Consider the following 20,957-nt stretch of genomic DNA (forward strand, 5'->3'; position numbering starts at 1 on the left):
CAAAGGAGATTTCAATCTCATTCCCCTTGTAATTAACACACTGTCAGCAAATGTAGATACGAAGCGTCAAGAACATTTTTTACACAACGACTGCGGTAACAACTATATTTACGGAATAGATTAAATTTTGTTCGTAGTTAACATGGAAAATTGAAAGATTTTACATCTGATTGAAAATGTCTATTGCCTTAATGCATTATAAACATATGTTGAATTAATATTTTACATATAGTTACAAATGACTACTTTATTAGTTGAAGCAAAAAACAATAAGTTTGACTCGAACGGGAATCGAACCTGGAACCATTTCTACTTGAGTCGCAGATTCTTCTCACTCTGCCACGCCATCACCTTATAAAATTGCGCGTCGTACGATGTATGCGGCGAGTAAAAAAACTTTACGATGTATTTTCCTCCGTTAGTTTGGGCCATTGCGATCTTCCAGTTTCTAATATTAACATGTTAAATGTGCATTATCACCTCTCAAAAATGGCACCGAAGTTCATTTACCAAGGTCTGCCTTCTGCTTGTTAGTTTTAGAATATACTTGATATAACATATCATTAAATTACGAAAGTTTTCTCAGTCTGTAGGGACAGTCTGAAGGTCTTACTTCACAGCATATTCACTTGGTGTAGTTGCTAGCACGTTGGACTCTTGAACTAAAGGTCGAGGGTTCGACTTCCTGTGGGTGAGTATTATGCATTTTTTTAACTTTAAGATTTCTACATGTCGCAATTCTTGTTAGAAGTTGCAATTTCTATTTCATTTTTTTTTTTTTTTGGAATTTAATGTAGAACTCAAAAGGACTGTTTTATGAAAACTCGACTCCAAATTAATAAGAAGTCCAATGGCTATCTGCATCAATAATTGCTTGTATTCTTCACGGCATCCCACCAATGAGATGACGGAGGTAGCGTTCCCTCTGCGCAACTTCCTCCCATACGTTTTCTACTAAGTCCCACAAAGTAGCCTTCTTCACCTCAGCCCACACATTTTCGATCGGGTTCATGTCAGCCCCACGTGGAGGCCAATCAAAAACATCTAGATCAACCTGGTCTGCTAGCTAATTCTCTACTACCCCACATGTTTAAACGGAGATCAGTCGGGATGAAAGTTGACTACGCCCTCAGGATAAAGTTGTGTAACAGATGGCAGTATGACGTTCTGAAGAATGAGCTGATAATCTTGCTTTTCTGTTGTATCACGTTTCCTCCCGCAACCGGAGCGTCTACCAGCTTCCCCAGTTTCTCGGTACCGCTTCACCCAACGTTGAGCTCTTCTTGGGTTAACCCCAAAACTTACATATGCTTGCGAGACGCTCTATCCCACGTTAGCAAGGACAAGAATGCCTTCCATTTCGTTCTCTGCCATTACGCTCTATTGAATGATTACACCTCCGGGTTGGGATTGTAAAATATTACTTCTAAGAACAAACGTGATTGGCAGAAAGCAACACTGAACAGAACTCCACAGAAATGCATGCTAAATTTATATTTATAGCTACCATTTTGTGATTTGCCCTCAAGGTCAATTGAGTGGTAATTCAGTCCCGTGCGTGTTCTTAAGCCGTGTTCGTATTGCTTCGAACGGTTTTGACGTATTTGTTTCCCAACCACCATAGGAACAGACAATCATGGCAACTCATAGCATACAAAACATTTAAGCAAGTATATTTGTCGTGAAATTACACTGGTCGGCAAAAGGAAACATTGTCCCTCCCACGAATGAAAACAGGTGATTCCTATAGGTTTGGAGCTTCTGAGTTCGAATCCATAACCCGTTTTTCTTGAGGACATACTAGTTTTCAGGGAGGAGGGGGAGGTTCAATATCCACCCAAATATGCTATTCTCCAGCATGTTATAATTTCAATATCCATATAAATTATGCAGACAAAATTGCATAAAAAGTTAAACACTTACGTGTGACTTAGTTTTCCTACTCCTCTTGTAATTACTACAGGGTGTCTCGCGTGTCACATTCCAACAGAAGTCTGCCAACATATTCACACTCCATTTACCACTCCAGCGCCTCTCCATGGTAGCTACTTGCTGGTGAAACCTTTCCCCGTGTTCATCAGAGACCTCAACCAAGCTGTACATTTCAGGGAAGAAGTCCAGGTGGCAATGCAGAAAGCGTAACTTTAGGGACATATTACATCCCATATTTCGAAATGAAGTAATTAACCTGCCCACAATGTCTTTGAAATCAGGTGACTTATCATTCTCTAGAAGGTTACTGCACACTTCTCGAAAGGCCTCCAAAGCCTCACTTTCAACTTCATTAAGCTTAGAAGAAAATGTAGTATCCTTAAAAATGTCTCTGATTTGAGATCCCGTAAAAACGCCTTCTTTCACCTTTGCCTCACTGAGTCTTGGGAATAGTTTTCTGAGTTGATTAAATGCTTCACCATCCAGGTCCAGGGCCTTGACGAAGGCCTTCATGAGCCCTAATTTGATATGAAAGGGTGGTAAGAATATTTTCTCCGGATCCACAAGACGTTCATTAGCAACGTTCATCCCCCTGGGATCAGTTGCTTCCTTGGCGGCCATTTTCGATGGTGTACTGATCATTGGCTCGACAACCACAATGACACAAGAAGCAGCAGTGCTTTGTGTAACCTCCTCGTAACCGGTGAGGATGGCAATAACCTTAAGGGTCAGCGTATACAAACCCCTTGAACTGTTCGTACTTTATTTTCTGCAATAGGTTTCGTATGTTCTCGTATGTTTCTTTCATATGTACAGCATGAGCAATAGGAATGGCTGGCTCTTCAATACCATTGTGTAGTAATATTGCCTCGAGACTTATCCTAGAGGAATCTACGAATATCCTCCAATCTTCAGTGTTGTAGATCAACTTCAGTTGTCCCATAAGCGATGGAATGCCACTGCAATACACCAAATTACCATCCTTTGTAAAATTAGGAACCTGGCCCACCTCTCTTTTCCTATACATCGATATATTCAATTCTTGGCTTAGTAGATTCCATTGTTGAAGTCGTAATGCAAGCAACAGGGCCTTAGACTTGGGCATATTTAAGTCTCTGATCAGATCATTCAGCTCTTCCTGACTTATCACATGTGGTTCATTAGTGTCAGGCACTGGAGCGTAATTGGGATATGACTGTGTACTCGAAAATTGTGCAACATCCTCACAAGCAGCAGGTTATTCATCGGATGAAACACTGCGCAGGGTGTATGAGTCTGTTGGTACGGATACACGATGCATTAATTCCAACGTCGGTATCCTGGCTGATGAAATGTTTTAGCCATGCAATTTCTTCTTTCTTCTGATTCGTAGCAGTGGGTGTCAGCATGAGTTTCAATGTAACATCAGAACAAATTGGATTAGTGGGTTCTTTTGACTTAAGGATTGCTGGTTCCACCAAAACAAACTCGTCCGGAAGATTAGGCACACTTCGCTTTTAGAAGTTACTTATGTCACACTGTGTATCTTATGTAGGCCTTACTGTTCCTAAACATTCAGGTGTCGGATTTTGAAATATTGATAACTTGTCCCATGAAAGAAACTGTCCGAAGTTGAACTACTAGGATTGTGATCTATGTTATCGTACGCCCCAATTGTGAATATATCTTTACGTAGTTTTGCTGGACACAATACCCTTTCTTCTTGGTACCTGACATTTACAAGTTCACACATCGCTGTTGAGAGTTCCAGCACACGAGTGTAGGAGATTAAAAGTCCAAGTGCATGTAGCTTTTCCACTCTCTCTTTTTTTCGTGTTTTTCCAAATATTGAAATACTCATGTAAACTGGCAGCGGAGGTTCTCTATCAGTTTCATGCCTCAATATGTTTCCAGTTGGTTTTCGGGATTGTATATTAAAACAAAGCAATTGCAATATTGTTAAAAATTGTTGTATAACAACCTCATTGTCTTTAATGTTGGATCCATACAGGAGCATATTCACAATGGCAAGTAGGGAGCGAGGAACAGATTTACGTTGGGATTCAGCATCTAAATCACCATGCGTACTTTTGTTGTCGCATTTCTTTCCATACTAATTTAGAAACACGCAACAAAGCAAGGGCGTCTTCATCTTGGTCGTTTTTAAAGATTCCAACATGGTATCACCAACAGTATTATCATATGCTAATATATATTCTCTGCCAGAAATTTTTGCCGTAATATACGGGAAATGTTCGAGAATCCTCTGTCGTAATCTTGAGATTTGTACATCTGGCATTTTCTCATCCGTTTCTAGTAGTTGCATTAGCCTCATCTTGCACATTTTTGTCAAGACACTTATCTTGAAAACTGGTTGCGTTTCATCTGAACCCTTCATACTTTCCTCCATGAAATTAACAACCTCTGCAAAAACTACCCCTTCACATACATAAACATTGCAAGTTGATGTATATTGACAACTCTCAGACATGTTATACAATCCTGCTAGGCACTTTGCATGGTATTTTTCTTCTAGAGTAATCATATCACTACTACTAAGTTTTGCTCGTAGAACACTATTTCCTTGTTCAATGACACACTTCATCACCTTTTGATCTCTTGTAACGTGGTTACATTAAACAATTGATCCTTGCTGGTCGCAGAACCATCACCAAAGAAGCACATCTCTTTAGAAGTAGATGATCGGTGTTTACGCCCATGCGATAATGATGTAGACTCTTTGCCGCCTTCATGAAGCTTCCGTTTCTTTGCTCTTTCGAACATTGTAGAGTTATAATTTAAAGCACATTTTTGTGCCATTTAGCTTGTCGTTTTAAAAATATTTTTTCCACTCTACAGTCATATTTATCAAACAGTTTTATTTCCTTTGGTTAGTCACAAATAGATTGAAAGTTTCTAAATTCTTCGGAAGTGTTGCGTATCCAGCGTTACGAAAAGATGCATTTGGGCTATTTGCAGGACATACCAAATTTTCATGAGATATCTTTTTACGCAGTATACACTTTGTCCAATCAACAGTTTTAGTTTTTTATCACCCAGGTCACACGCAGGAACTAATCGGAGACGCGTTGCTATTTTTGATTGCCACCTTCAAGTACTCAAGTATGAAAAAAAAATAAGAAAATAAGAACAGGGATTTGTTGGGTGTTGCATTGCTTACGTCGAGTTTACTATTTTATAAAGGAACCACAAATATATATAATTAATTCCTAACACATTTTAAACAAAAATTGCAATCCTTGACCTCAAAAACCTATAAATCAATACCAAACACTCAATTCCTGCGACGTATAACAGAAAAACTGTAACCACGTAGCCATTTTGGAATATAGCCGCCATCTTGAATTTATTTGCGTTTAGACGATGCTTCCCCGACTTCATTTCATTGTATAACCTTAAACATTATTTATACCAACGGGGATATTCTTATCACAATTTGCAGTTATTATACACGTAGCACCTCAACTATGTTATTCACACCAAAGGCTGTTTTCATGGACTCTTGGTTCAAAACTTCGCGTTTAACGATGCATTTTGTTTTAAACTACGCATTATATCAGTTTCGATACTTTTACTGATATATGTGTGTCTGTGAATAAACTATTTTGCAAGTCGTAGCCAACTGCAGCATTATAAAGTAAACGAAAACGGGGACTTGAATCTACGTCCTTTAAATTACAAGCATAATCCCTTAAATGCTTGCGCTATTTTGTTGGTCTACCAATAGTTCGCTTAAACCCTGAGGTATTGAAACTAGTCTTCCTTTTTCCTTGTCTAGGCAATGAGTTTTGCAATGTGTAATTTACTGTAGTTTCCGTTAACTCTTCATGTAAAGGTATAGTGCATCCACATATGCTTTCGTGTTTTAATTCAAGTTTCTTTCTTTTCTATTTTTATTTCCTTTCTCTATCCAAATGCATTTCAACTGATTTTTTTTCCTTTTTTTAGAAAACAAGAATGTGAATTGTTCATCGCCACAGGGCAAACCTTTAGTGAGACGTATTCTACCTAAAAGCTTTGGTATTTTGGAATGATTATGCTTAACTTCTCATCATGATATGTTTTACATATAATCGTTTTCTGTTAAAAGAGCGTATGTGTCTAAAGTTTGATATTATTTTTGTAGGTTAACAATAACTTACAGTTACATCCTAACAAGCTAATAAACTGTCAATACCAATATGCATGTACATATACTTTTCTTTTTCATAAACCGAACCAAATCGTGAGAAATCAGTTTTCTGCCATTTCCCGAAATTTTGTTTTTTGCACATACGTCCTTTCTACAGAAAATGATTCAATACAGTACATGCTTCCTTTACCCTTTTGTCACTTTCTTAGAAAAGAAGATATGTTGTATGAGAGTAAATAATCAATTGAGTGTAAAATGCTCCAGTAGCAAGAAATCCCGGGCCACACACGGAGTCCTAGTAATTTCCATATCGATCATGTAGAATGTAAGTGTGCTTAGCGGAGCCCAAATGGGTCCCATGCTTACAGACCCATGATGATAAACGATATAACTCATATTTATTGATTTGTGCAGATCCTGCCGAATTGGAACTAAATTACTAATTTCTTTCGGAATTATTGTGCTAACGTAACTATAAGATGGTTTAAGCCAATGTAGCAGTCGATATGGGGTAATGTCGTCCAATGTCGTTTTACCTCAATATCACTCTTCGCAGTTTGACATCGCGCCATATGTAATGCAACGACTTGTTAACCGTTCTAGGAGGATCAACCTTGAGATCCATATGGATAGATGTCGCAGTTTTCCACTTACCCATCAACGGCCCGCCGATATGTGCTACTGGGTGGTTTCGGCTTGTAGTTACATTATAAGCAGTAAAAATTGCTTTGTCCCTTTGACATAGTCATTATTATTTCAACTTTATTCTTAGTAATTTAAAACAGTATTACTCAAAGTTAGCATTAAACACTACAAGGTACGCTCGCATTTCCAAAGGATACACTGGAATAAAAAAGAGCAATTAGGAGCGTTTGAGATTTCATTACATTTTACACCTTTACTTATTATTGGACGAAATCAGTTATGTATTTTAAAAATTATCTAAAGTTTTGACTTCTTTAGTAACTCTAAGGTGAGTTATCTCAAAAGGTTAATATCAACGGAGAGAGAAGAACATTCCAATCTCTGTTATTCTTTCCACCTCTTACACTTAGTGATACTATAACGTAATTACATCATTTGTACGACGGCAAAATGTCACTGATTGACCGTTAGACGTTGAGAATGGACATAGATAGTATTGTCCATTGGGCAATTGTACTGCTGATAAGAAAACATGGGCAATTGTACTGCTATGTTAATTTACCAATATTATCATTACAATACGATAACCATTATGCAGTAAAGTCTACACGATTAAGCTAACTGAAATGTTGAGGAAAACATAGGAAAGAAACATTAATGTAAAATGGATTCTACACGATTAACCTACTAACTCTATGGCATATGGAACCCGAAGGCTCAATGCCGCGTTCACAAAATATCTCCACTGGCTTTTATCCATAGCCAACTGGATCCAGTTTCTACCCTGTATTCCTATTTCTGCAAGATCCAACTTAATGTTGTCTTCCCATCTACGCCTAAGTCTTTCTCATGGCCTTTTCCAAATTGGGGTTCCAGTTAAAATTTTGAAGGCATTCCTACATTCTGGCTACATGGCTTGCCAATCTCAGACTACTAGCTTTAATGAAAATGAAATGAAATGAAATCTTTAAGATTTACTTATGCCGGTTAGGTTAAATGAGACGGTGAAGATGAGAAATGAATGAAATGGTGGAATGAAGAAAGTGGAGACGGGAGAACCCCGAGAAAATTCACGAGCATGATGTTTGTCCACCACAAAGTCCACACGGCGCGAGCTGGGATCGAACCAGGGACCCCAAGCACCGGAGGTGAACGCTCTACCACTGAGCCACCGCGCCCCCTAGCTTTAATGACCATAACAGCGTTTGCACATGTTCCGGACAATGCCGGAACCTGTTCCGACAATGCCGGCGATGTAATCGGCGGCAATGCAATCAAATGCTAGCTTGCACACGCTTTCCGACCCGGCAAAATAGCCGGTGGAACTCCGGGGACCGGCAAATGCAGTCGGCCTAGCCGCCGACAATGTCGGTGTCGGCTCCGGTTCCTGTTTTGTCGGCAGCAATGCTTTCCTATGCGTGGATGTACCCGCAGCCGGTAATGCCGGAGCCGGTTTCCTCATAGGTTTCTTAAATCTAGCTACAGTGAGTGACTGGGAAGGCGTTGTGTATTCTTGTTTCTTTTCCTGTATTTGGATTTTTTTGTTTACTTCTGTTTTTTTGCTGTTATTTTCTTTTTTTCCACATCACTTTAATATATAATGAAGAATTAAACAATCAAAATGACAAATATAGCGGCTAGCTATTTACATAAATTATCAGCAAGAGAAATTCAGATCTTGTTTGAATTACTCAACTACGGCAAAGCGGAAACTGAGTTTCACATATGTTATCTTCTACAGCCGAAACTTACTAAAACGATTTAAACAAAGGGGTCGTTGGATTCGTTTTTAAAGAGAATATGTCTTAACACACATGAATTCATAATTTAAAAAAAATCAACATGGCAGAAATGAACAAAATGGAGATATGAAGGAATTGTGAATCTAGGAAAGCTGCCCAGTGTTTATCCTGTTAACTATGCAACCCAGTGTGTAGGGTATGAATAACATTCATAATAAGAAAACAAGGGTTTAAATCTCCATCATAATCGAAGAAGTAGGCATTCCCAAGCGTAACAAAGGTTGTATATAAAATTAAAGTAAATAAAAACTAAAACGCAACTACAGAATGACCTGAAAAAGCACAAGGGATGGTGGTGGCTCAGTGGTAGAGCGCTCACCTCCGGTGCTTAGGTTCCGTGGTTAAATTGCAGCTTGCCGTGTGGATTTTGTGGTTCTCGTGGATTTTCTCGGGGTTCGCCCGTTTTCTCCCACTTCTTTCATTCTACCATTTTATCCATTTCTCATCATCATCGTCAGCTTTAGATTAACGAGCATAACCGTGTGATTAAAACTTAAAGATTTCATTTCATATTTGAAAAAGCACAAATAGAACAGGAAAATTTCCAGTTTTGTGGTTGCGTGCTGCTTTACCCATAGCTCATAATAAAAATATTCATGTACTCTGTGTCTAGTCTGGCATTTGTTCCATAGAACGATTGTGTACTGACAGGGAAGGGTCACGCAGTGGCTCCGCTGAGATCCGAACGAGAGAGTTGTGTTTGCATTTGATATGTTATAACTAGATGAATCCCAAAGTTATACGTGCCGCCGGACGGAATGTCGTGAGTTGCAACACACTTTGTAATATAAAAGCTAGAATGCTGGTAGAATAGTTTGAGCCGAGTCATTTGTTCGGAAACGGTTGGGTAAATGGAAAACTCGGATATTACATATCTCGTCATTTTCAAGGGTCCACTTTTTCGGGAAAAAATGTTTGCCCCAGGGTCCTCACAGAGTCCCAGACGGGGTCCAACTCAAAACTTTCAAATGGCAAGCGGGGTTAAGTAGCACATCGTTTGAAAGCTGTTGTAAAATGAAAGAAAATACAGTAAGTCTCGACTCTATAACAACCTGTGCAAAAAGGCGGAGGGTCAAAATGTAAACAAAAACTTAATTGAAAAGTCCATGGTCACCCTTATAATTCGGAAACGGTGAGACAAATGTGAAAATATTAAAGCAAGTGTGGCACTATTTTCAAAGTACAACAATTTAAGTTAAAACCTCTTGTCCCAGGGTCCCCACAGGGTCCCAAGTGGGGTCCAACTAAAAAGTTTCAAATAACAAGAGTTGCTAAGTAGCTAATCGTTTGCAAGATCTTGTTAAATGAAAGTAGATGGAGTAAGTCTCAAATTTCTGCGACAACCCTGTCCAAAATTGCTGTGGTTCAAAATGTAAACAAAAGCTTAATTGAAAAGCTATGGCCACCTTGAATCCAAGATGGCCGCTTGAAACCTATGTCATTCATAACAGTACAAATCTAAATCTTTAGTCTCCTTTATTATGTATTTAGAAACAATAGGAAGACTAAAGAACAATTGAATTTCGATACACTTCAACTATTATTTCATTCGGTAACAACACATATATGTTTTGTTCTTAATGCATGTTCGCCACGGTTCTCTCAACATCATTTACTTGAATATAACGAATATGCGATGAACACACAACTCTGCTAAACAAATGTTGAATACCTTCAGGTACTTTTCTAATTTTGTCATAAGTAGTTCATGCATAAAGGACTTGCTGCACCAGTAGGTTGGGGGCTCTATTGTAATGTATTCTTGATGGTTACATTTGTATGTCACTCGTTGGTTTGATCTCAATACCTCAAACAATACCAAATATACAAAAAATAACATATGTTTATACAAACTAACTTTTCACGCTGCCAGCCATATTGGATTACAGATTATACTCTTTGATATTTTGTGGATATCTACTATTAATCATAAACATAACACCACATTTCGCTTTTCCAACACCAGTGGTGTGAGCTGGACATTCGTTCGATACATAGTGCGGCATTTTGAACTCAAGATGTTGCGGTTTTTAACATTTCTCATATTTTCGTCACCTACTAATCAACATTAATGCCAAATTATGTTTTCCTAGCTTCAGCAGTTTGGTATGCTTATCCTTTCGATATAGATTTTAAGAGCGGCCATCTTGGATTTAAGGTGGCCATAGATTTTCAATGAAGCTTTTGTTCACATTTTGAGCCGCCGCAATTTTGGACAAGGTTGTCGTAAAAAGTCCATCTTCTTTCACTTAACAGGAACTTTCAAATGATGTGCTACTTCTCTTGCCCTGGGGACCCTGGGACAAGACGCTTTCACTTAAATCGTTGTACTTTGAAAATAATGCCGCACTTCCTTTCTTGTTTTCACATTTGTCTCGCCGTTTCCAAGTTATAGGGGTGACCATGGACTTTTAAATTGTTTTTGTTTACACTTTGACCAGTCGCCATTTTGAACAGGGTTGTTGTAGAAAGTCAAGACTTTCTCTTTATTTTCTTTCATTTTACAATAGCTTTTAAATGATGTGCTAATGGACCCCCTTGCCGTTTGAAAATTTTGAGTTGGACCCCTTCTGGGACCCTGCGGAGGACCCTGGGACAAAGCTTTTTTTATCCCAAAGAGTTTGTCGTTGAAAATGATGAGATACGTGTTGGCCGAGTTTTCTACTTACCCAACCGTTTCCGAACAAATGACTCGGTTGAAGCTATTCTGCCAGTTAATTTTTGTAGTTTTTACATTACAAAATATGTTGTAACCCATGATATTCCGCCCGGTAGCACGTATAGCCTTGAAACTCATCTAGTTATAACATATCAAATGCAAACACAATTGTCTCGTTCGGATCTCAGCGGATCTACTGGGTGACCCTTCCTTGTGAGTGAATAGGACTGAGTGAGATATCATTTGTTTATTGCTGGACTCATGTTCTCTCCTTCACGTTCAAACTGAAACTACTTCTCGGCACTGGCATTACCAGGATGTGTGTGCAAAGAAGCGCCGGCACCGGTTTTGCCGGCCGCGTGTGCAAATAAGCTCCGGTTTCGGTTCCGGCATTGCCGGGGACGTGTGCAAACGATGTAACAATGCTACGTGAGCGGTATAAAAAGTGCAATTCATCCACTGTTACTACCAAACAAAATAAAGAATCAAACTACAAGTTTTTTACCTGTTGTTCTAAATAATCTTAGCAAATTAGTAGTGTTGTTTTAATTTAATTCGTAAAGTTGCACTACCTTAAAAAATAATACAAATATTAGTCTTTAATACCAGACTGTAGGAATTTATATCGGGATCGGCAACGTTGAGTTGGAAAGGAGGGCGAAAGAATTATATAACTAAATGCATGCCGAATGTGCTAAGCTGCGAGAGGATGTTATCGCCCAGAATACAACTTTTGCCGATCGTTGCTCTAGAGGGATTTGTCCAGGATGGTTTGGTATCGCACTAATAACGGTGAATATGTTTATTTACAGCGCCGTTAAAGAAATAGCAAACTTTCTGAAAGGAACTTACTTAGGAATTATCAGATCATCCTTATACTTAGTCAGAGCCCATTCTGAAAAATTGCATCTGGCGTTTTCGGGGAAAGTTCTATGGGACTATTAGAAAAATATATATTTCCGTTTCCACGCTGATGATAGAATTTCTGAAACAGTTATTAAATTACGTGCGAAGCATAGGCGTAAATATCGCCCCCGCAACCCTGTGTCGTTGGGACCGCACAAGCTGCAACGCCAAAAAGTATATATAAAGTACGCAGGGGCGGACCAGGCCAAATTTTCACCCGAGCAAAGGGAATTTTTGGCGCCCTGCCCCCTAGTACTAGCCTATATTTTATAATTTATCATAGTGTTTTAAATATTGTAAGCCTATTTGTCAAAACACGTTCATTACCTAGGAAAACTTTACAAAGAATATGGCCCCCTATAAGCAATACCAACTTCGTGACTAGCTTGGTCTAGTGGCTAGCACGTCTGTCTTCTGTGGCCCCAGGTCCAATTCCCGGTTGGTTACTGTTGAACGATAAATGTTGTTCGGATTCCACTATAATCAGTTTCCACATATCCTTCGGACATTAAGGCATAACAGTGGAACGAGAGACTCAAGCAAACAAAGAAACAATACTTACACCCCTCCACTCTTTATTATACACAGCATCTCTCCATTACTCGATACAGCCCACTTAGTACTATGAAACTCTTCTTCCAAGGTGAAATGGAAAAGGATTATGCAATTTCCTCTACTTTACAAGAATAAAAACCAAAACATTCAGTAGAAAACACAATATAAATTTACTTTTTGAGGCTCGTTTTGACTCTCGCACCCCGAGCAGTCGCTCGGGTTGCCCGGCCCTTGGTGTGTCCCTGAAAGTACGGACGCATAACTAAGGGCTGCGGAGGAGAGGTTAACCTTCATGATATGCCTCTGGTTTGACGTGTTTAAAATGTTCAGTAACTGATCGGTTAGTGAAATAATTTCTAAGGATACTGATATTTAAAGTTTAGCTAAGACAAAGTTACCTAACCAAATACATTTGATATCGTGATGTCAGAATTTTATTTTTCCTTACAAAATAAATAAATAAATAAATAAATAAAAATAATAGTAATGAAAACCCTTACTCGTACTGTGCTCGATCTAAGAACCAAATTCGTACAGATTAGTTGCTCTGACCAACTGAGTTTCGATTTCTTACGCGAAATAAATCTGTTATATTACGAGGCAAGCTTTTCATTATGATCGTGCTGTTAATTTATACTTTCGATAGATAGTTTCCGCTGTTTGCTTTATCTATATAAATAAATGTATAGATTCATATATTAAGAGTCTTTGTGTAATGTGTGAAATAATTCACGACAAATATACTTGTTTAAATGTATTGTATGCTATCATTGATCTGATTGACTGTTCCTGTGGTGGTTGGAAAACAAATACGTCAAAACTGTTCGAAGTAATACAAACACGGCTTAAGAACAGGGAGGAACTGAGTTATCACTCAATTGACCTTTAGGGCAAACCACCAAAGGGTAGCTTTAAAAGTAAATGCAGCATGCATTTCTGTGGAGTTCTGTTCAGTATTGCTATGCCAATCACGTTTGTTCTTAGGAGTAATATTTTACAAACGTAATCTTTGGTGGAACCAATGGCAGAGACCGAAAAGGAAGGAATTCTTGCCCTTGTTAGCATGGGGTACCAGCATATGCAATAAAATATCGCGTCTCCTTGAAGTGATATTTTATCGAAAATAACTCCTTTTCCTTTATACGTATATTCGAAGTTTTTGAGGGTTTCAAAATGACGAAACGTTAGTGACAAACAAGGACGCATTTAGGAATGGGTCCAGGGGTCCGGACCCCCTCTGAAATCTCAACTTTTCTCTAAATTTAGCCTAATCTTAGGGATTAATTTTCAGCATTTTATTATAATTTATCCTAATATTGAAGTCAGACTCCCCAGATAGCTTTAGACCGCTCCCGAAATAAATTCCTGCATACGTGCCTACTGACAAATATATTTTCAATATATTCCTTAAATAATAAATTAAAATAACTAAATTAGGAGCAAAAACCTTCAGTACGGGCTAACTTTTGTCCACTGCCAATATTGTTAGAAGGTATATTAATAGCAAAAACTCCTAGTCAATGCTGAACCTTGGAACTTCACCACGAATAGCAAGCCCATTATTGAGAACTATGTATGAAACATTTTATTAAAAGTTATCCATCCTTTATGTGGCATGAAACTATTATATACACGAAACTGCACTCTCCTAAAATGTGTATCTACACATTGCTCTACGTATCTACGAAGCAATGATTTATTTTTATCGAAATATGTCCGCAGGAAACTTTAAAACCCAGCTATTTTATTTAAATCGCAATAAACTCTGTAAACGTGCGTTAACATGAAGACAAAGCTTGGTCCATTGGTCAAGTGTTGAAAGAATGAAAACTCAATGTTCGTAGGTACGAATCTATCCACCCACCACAACATTTTATTCTTAAGTGTAACGATGAAATAAGAAATAAAAAATGTATAACCGTTAAGACAAAATCTCAACCAAGTCTAAAGAGAACAATATTGAAATAGTAACACAATAACGTCAACCAAGAATTATTTCATGTAGCGTTTGAACGAAATTACAGCTGTCAACGATTACAGAGGTAAAAACAGGCTAATAGACTTAATCCAGTCTAGACTTCTGAATGCATTTACTTCCTGAAAACTTCCGTCTCTTCATTGGTATGCAGTTAGTCATGGTAAAATCTTTCAATTGGAAGTGAAATCTCATTTTTACCTAAATTATAACAGTTTTAAATCAATAAGTGTCTGTGTGTAAAAATGGGTGTATCTTATTTGTAGTTCTGAGTTCCTTTCACTTTGAAGCGACAAATGAGAGAAGAAAGTATGGTGATGAAAAAAATCAAATTTGAGATTTCAACGAATTTACATGTATTATGGCCTCTAGTACCGAAAAAGTTATTTTTCGATACATGTCCATCTCTTCGTCCGTCCGTTCGCTACACTTTTCTGTGCACACGCCTAGAGGCCATACCGTTCAACTTATGTGCCCAAATTTTAGTTTAAAATTTAATAGTATTTCCTATAGTTTTTTTTAAATTTCCCCCTACTCCCAAAACAAGGCTTGTTTCCCGTAAGATGAAAATACAAAAAAGAAATTTTCTCATAACTGGCTCTAACGATCTTGTTTTCTTTCTTTTTTATAAATCCATATTTAATTAACAACCCTTTTTTGTGGTATAAGTCATTTATCTGAGAGTTTAGTTTATACTTAGGGGTGAGTTTTTCTTAGTGATTTTCTCAAAATGGACTCAAGTGTTATCGTTCATATTTCATAAATAAATATTTTAGTAATAAACTACTAATATGGCATAAGTCATTTGATCAAAAAAATGTACGAGGGGTAATTCATGCTGATCTTTTTTCAAACACGACCCAGGAGATTTTGTTTATATTTCATAAATAAGTATTTCATTAAGAACCTAAAAATATTACATAACTCGTTTGCACTAAAAAAATGCGACCGGTAGTTTATTCTTGGTGGAGTGTGTTGTTTGGGCGATTTTCTCAAAAACGAGTCAAAAGAGTTAATCCATATTTCAGAAATAAATATTTCGTTAATAAACTAATAATATGGCAAAACTTGTTTGTCCTGAAAAAATATGCAAGGGGTAGTTTACTCTTGGCGGCGTTCTTCCTCCACGATTTTCTCAAAAATGATTCAAGCAATTTAAATAAATAGTTCATTAGAAATCTAATAATATGGAATAACTCGCTTATTCGGGGACTTACTTTTCCCTCACGATTTTCTCAAAAATTACTCGGGCAATTTTATTGATAATTCATAAATAAGTATTTCATTAATAACACTATATTTTAGTATGTTATTTATATGGAAAAAATACGACGGATAGTATATTTTTGGGGGTCAAGGTTTTTCCCGACAATTTTCTCGAACGACATGCGATTTTGTTCAATTTTCGCAAATAAATATTTCATTAATAAAGAAAAGTACATCTTAAATCATTGTCCGAAACAATTTACAGGAGGTAAGTACTCCTAACGTGTTATTTTTGAACGAGTTTCTCAAAAATGACTCATTTGATTTTTCATAATAAAAATATGCTCGAAGTGTGAGTTAGTTTTGTAGTGTGTATTTTCTTCAATCGAAGTGTTTTATTCGATAATCTGATATTCGATGTATTTGGATAATACGACAATTTTATTCGCATTATTCAAATACACTCTTCAGTAACAACTACGCCCTAACGCAGTTAAGAAATTGAATTGAAAAAGTTTAGTGCGGTCGCCCGTACCCTGTAATTCAATATTATTCGGTAAACTCCGTACCTTTTGTGGTGAAATAAGGCGTTTCTTTTTCGAGCGACAAAAGAGAGAATAAAACATGGTGATTGTGAAAATAATATATCAAATTCAGATTTCAACGGATTTACATGTTTCATGGCGTCTACACACCGAAAATGTGATTTTTCGATACCCGTCCTTCCGGTCCATCCGTACGCTGGACCTTTCTGTGCACTCGCCTAGAGGTCATACCATTCAATATTTCTGCTCCAAATTTTAAATTTAGGGTTATATAGCATTCCTACATCAGATTTTTCAATTTTTGCTTACCGCCTAAAATAAATGTGGTTTACTAACAGACGAAAATTAAGAAAAAGCTATTTTCTCAAAATTGGTTTTAACAATTTTGTTTATTTTTCATTAATCAATTTTTAATTAAGAACCATATATTTCAGTATCAGATATTTCTCTTAGAAAAATTTACGAGGAGTAGTTTATTCTTGGAGGTGACTTTTGTTCGACGATTTTCTCAGAAAAAATACCCTGGCAGTTTGTTCTCACTTCATAAATAAATATTTAACCTTACAACATGCTATAAGTCAATTGACCTGCAATATGCATGAGTAGTAGTTTAATCTTGAAGTTGAATTTGTTTCCACTGAGTTTATCAAACACGACCTAGTTGATTTTGTTCATATTTCATAAAATATCAAAGAAATAGGGTGAACCTAAAATATGTGCAAATACTTCAGGAGGTGATTCGTGACATCGAAAGAAGACAAAAAAGTCCTCTTGTAGTTTTTAAAATTCAGCGTCAGTTTCGAGATATAGGGTTGCAACTTGAAATCCCAAATCGACTCATGACATTTGGAAAGGAGTACAAACACGTGTAGAAGCTTCTGGAGGTGGTTCTTGAGATCAAACCAAGACAAAAAGTCTTGTTGCGGTTCTTTTTGAATCCGCTTTGTATTCGAGATAAAATATTGCTAACTTGGAATCAAAAATCGACTCCTGACAATTGGAAATTAATACAAACATGTCCACAAATTTTGGAAGGTTTTTCCTGAGATACAAACAAGAGAACAAATCATCTTGTCTTTTTTTAATTCGGCTTTGTTTTCGAGATAAGGAGTTGCCAAATTAAATCGACTCCTGACAATTGGAATTGAACACACACATGTGGGTAAACTTTGATAGACTATTCATGAAGTCAAGACAAGAGAAAAAGTCGTTGCTGTTCTTTTTACAGACTAGTTTTTGGAGTCGATTTCGGATTCCAAGTTGGTAACCATGTATCTCTAAAACAAGTCTGAATTCGCAAAATGCAAGAGGACAATTTTCTCTTTTTGATGTCATGAATCACCTACCGAAGTTTGTGGACATCTTTCAGATTCACCCTTAATGAAGCTTCTTTTTTCGAAGTTAACTATTAACTCTAGGCATTATTTATATTTTTTAAAATGGCAAATGCCGTTATTAATTTTAAGGCACAGAGCTACTTCTGAGAGAATAGATCTAGAAAAATAATTTTAAAACTTAGACTTACGTTTTCGAGATATTCCAGAGAAGACGATACATTTTACAAGCAATCTCGTGACCAAAGCATTTGTCTCGTCTAAACTTGGATGCCACAAAGCGCGTCTCGTCTTTTCTCGAGACATGTCTCACCTCGTGCGCATTCGTTAACACTTGGGACAGGATTATCTTTCTACTCAAAGCATTGTTTTTATAATGGTTGAATATTTATGATAATTGCCGTCAACGTGAATTACAGTCTTTCAGTTGAATTAATTGTTTATTATTATTATTATTATTATTATTATTATTATTATTGTTATTATTATTATTATTATTATTATTATTGAAATTAAAATTAAATGGAATTTCTTAACGTTGCACGATTATGGACCTACGCTAAGGGAGAATGATGATGAATGACATGGTGAAATGAAGAAATTGGGAAGAAAATGGAAAATCTGAAGAAATCCCATCCTAGAGATGCAAAAAAGCCGGTTTTTTAATCGATGTTTTTTTTACATAAAAAGCCGGCTTTTTTGGAAAAAAAATAATTTTGGAAATTTTGACTTTTTTTTCATTTTCATGATTTTTCTACCTAAATACCTTTCTTATAGTATATTCTATAGTTAGATAAGAATTCCCTGACCAAAATGGCATATTTAGCTCTGAAATTCAGCATCAAGATGGATGTAGCACATGTCTTACGAATTAAAGCTAACATGAAGAATGTAGTATTTGAGGGCAATTTTAGAGGCTATTTACCTTTATTTTAACTTTTGAGTAATCGACAATTTTTTCTTCTCTAGATCATTTTAGTTTGTCATCCGTGTTTCATTTCTAAGAGCTTAGTATCGGTATTCTATCTTCTAGCGCAGAAGTTAAACTTATGTTTTTCTATATATCCGTCAAAACGTACGTTTTTCAATATATCCGTCAAACCGTACTTCCACATTTCTGTTATACTGTAGCTGCGCAACGGTTTAGCAATAATTTTCCGTATACAACCTTGAATACTAATTTATACAAATAATCAGTAGCGGATTGAGAAACGTACTTTCGGACGGTTTCTCTGATTGTTTTGTTTTCTAAATTGTCCTAATTTTATTTGGGAGGAGCTTGAAGTTTATGAGTACAGGCATAACTAATACTGTATTTCCTTTCGTTTATATATTTAGCGATAATCTTCCGGATACAACCTTGAAGATCATTTTATACTGAGAATCAGTGGTGGATTTAGAAAAGTATTTTGGGAGGGTTATTTTTTCTTACTAATGTTTAGTTTTTCTAAACATTCGTAATTGTTATTTGACGAGAGCTTAAAGTTTATGAGTAAAGTCATAAATAATAGATATTTCGTTTGTTTTAGATATTCCGTAATTTTGGGGAACATGCTTCAGTCCGAAAGACCGCCCCCCTAACCTTCGCAAAACCATCACTGCTGGTAATTAGTAATAATAACGATTTAAAAACAATAATGAAGTCGGCCAACTCACAGTACACGCACTATTTCTACTTCACAGATGAAATGAAGAAAAGCTTTGTCAGAATGGTCGAATGCTGGGTTGAATCCCGGACTTCCCGATAGAAGCGCAAAAGCTCCACTCAGTCAGGTTTGTTGTGCAGTTGTATTTATCTTAACTTAAATATAGTCCGTAGTCCTGCTTTTTTGGTGGTGTTGGTGGTGGGGGGAAGAGTTCCGTAATGATATGAAGGGTGTGACCCAAGAGCATGGTAACCAACAAATTTTCAATTGCTGAGATAGGCAGCAACGCATACCGTTTCGTTTAATCCTTCATCAGTTGTCGAAGTGAGACCGTATGCGGTGTTATGCCATACCGCCTCTGGTTTTTCAGTAATGAGAACATTCCGTCTCTGTTATTAAAGTGATCAAGACAATATTTAAATAGCCGGTATGTTGAGTCAAAATCATAGTAAAATATACCGCCTCTACTTTTCCCCCCACTTCGAACACTGTCCTCCATGTATAGTCTTGTGTGATAAATCAGCTATCCGACTTTATAAAATTGGATTGTGCAGCAGAAAATCTCGTATTTCTTAAAATAGTAAAATTGTGGGTTACCATGTTCTTGCCTCAGACCCTTCATATGTTTAATCTTGTGAAAAATTCAGAAAACTTGAGGAGTGAATAAACCGTAATGGTGGTTATGTAAAAATGAATAATTTCAAGAATATACAGAACCAAAAGCTCTATATGTGCAGCCTTTAAGTGTATTATATAAACAAATTTAAGTATTTCTCTTATGTTTTATTTTAATTTTATTTTGTTCCAAAAAGAGGGTATGGAATATTTTGAAGTAAAACTACTACATACAATTTTGCTAGTTATTTGTGTATTTTTTAAAAGAAGTATTTACTTTTAGGGTTGGCTGGTTTACACCAGCTGTTTTTTCTTTTTTTTAAAAAAAATAAACAGCTGGCTTAAACCCAAATAAATAAATAAAAAGGACGAAAAATGCGAATCGTGCGAACTTCATGGTGACGTTTCCACACATCAATCCATCTGCATTAGTTTTATTTCCTTTTCACCTTTTAATCAAGGTGTCCTTTTTCAATTCTCAGTCGAGCCACAACCCTTCTTTCATACGTAAACAAAGTAGCGGTTCGGATGTAACTTTAGGCGAAAGTCTTCTCCTTGATAACCTCGGTATTACGTAAGGATGTTAAGCCTGAACATACGAAACGAAACCAAATTGTATATTTCTGCATGCCTTAATGCCTGTTGTTTTATAAAGAAGTCAAGATTGCTTAAATATATTGATAGAAATTGGCAAAATTTATCAATTGCCTACGTAGCTTCCAACATTAGCTTAGATTGGATTTTCAATGGTATGTACGTACTACATTTTTCATTTAATACCTCAGTTTTAGCGTACTGATTATGATACGTTGATCTTTAAATTTTACAATAATATGATTTTTCCGTTATTGTTTTACATTTGGAGCAATGACGGGATTTTCCGGATGGCTAGGGCGGGAGTTTCCCAATTTAAGAAATTTACTGACCAGACTTTTTTAAGCTTATATGACCTCTTCCAGCATAATAGCATAATGTTGCATAATAACACCAAGGCAAAACAAACTT

This window comes from Thermobia domestica, chromosome 6 (assembly GCF_964235325.1).
Source record: "Thermobia domestica chromosome 6, izTheDome1.hap1.1, whole genome shotgun sequence".
In the NCBI taxonomy this organism is placed as follows: domain Eukaryota; kingdom Metazoa; phylum Arthropoda; class Insecta; order Zygentoma; family Lepismatidae; genus Thermobia; species Thermobia domestica.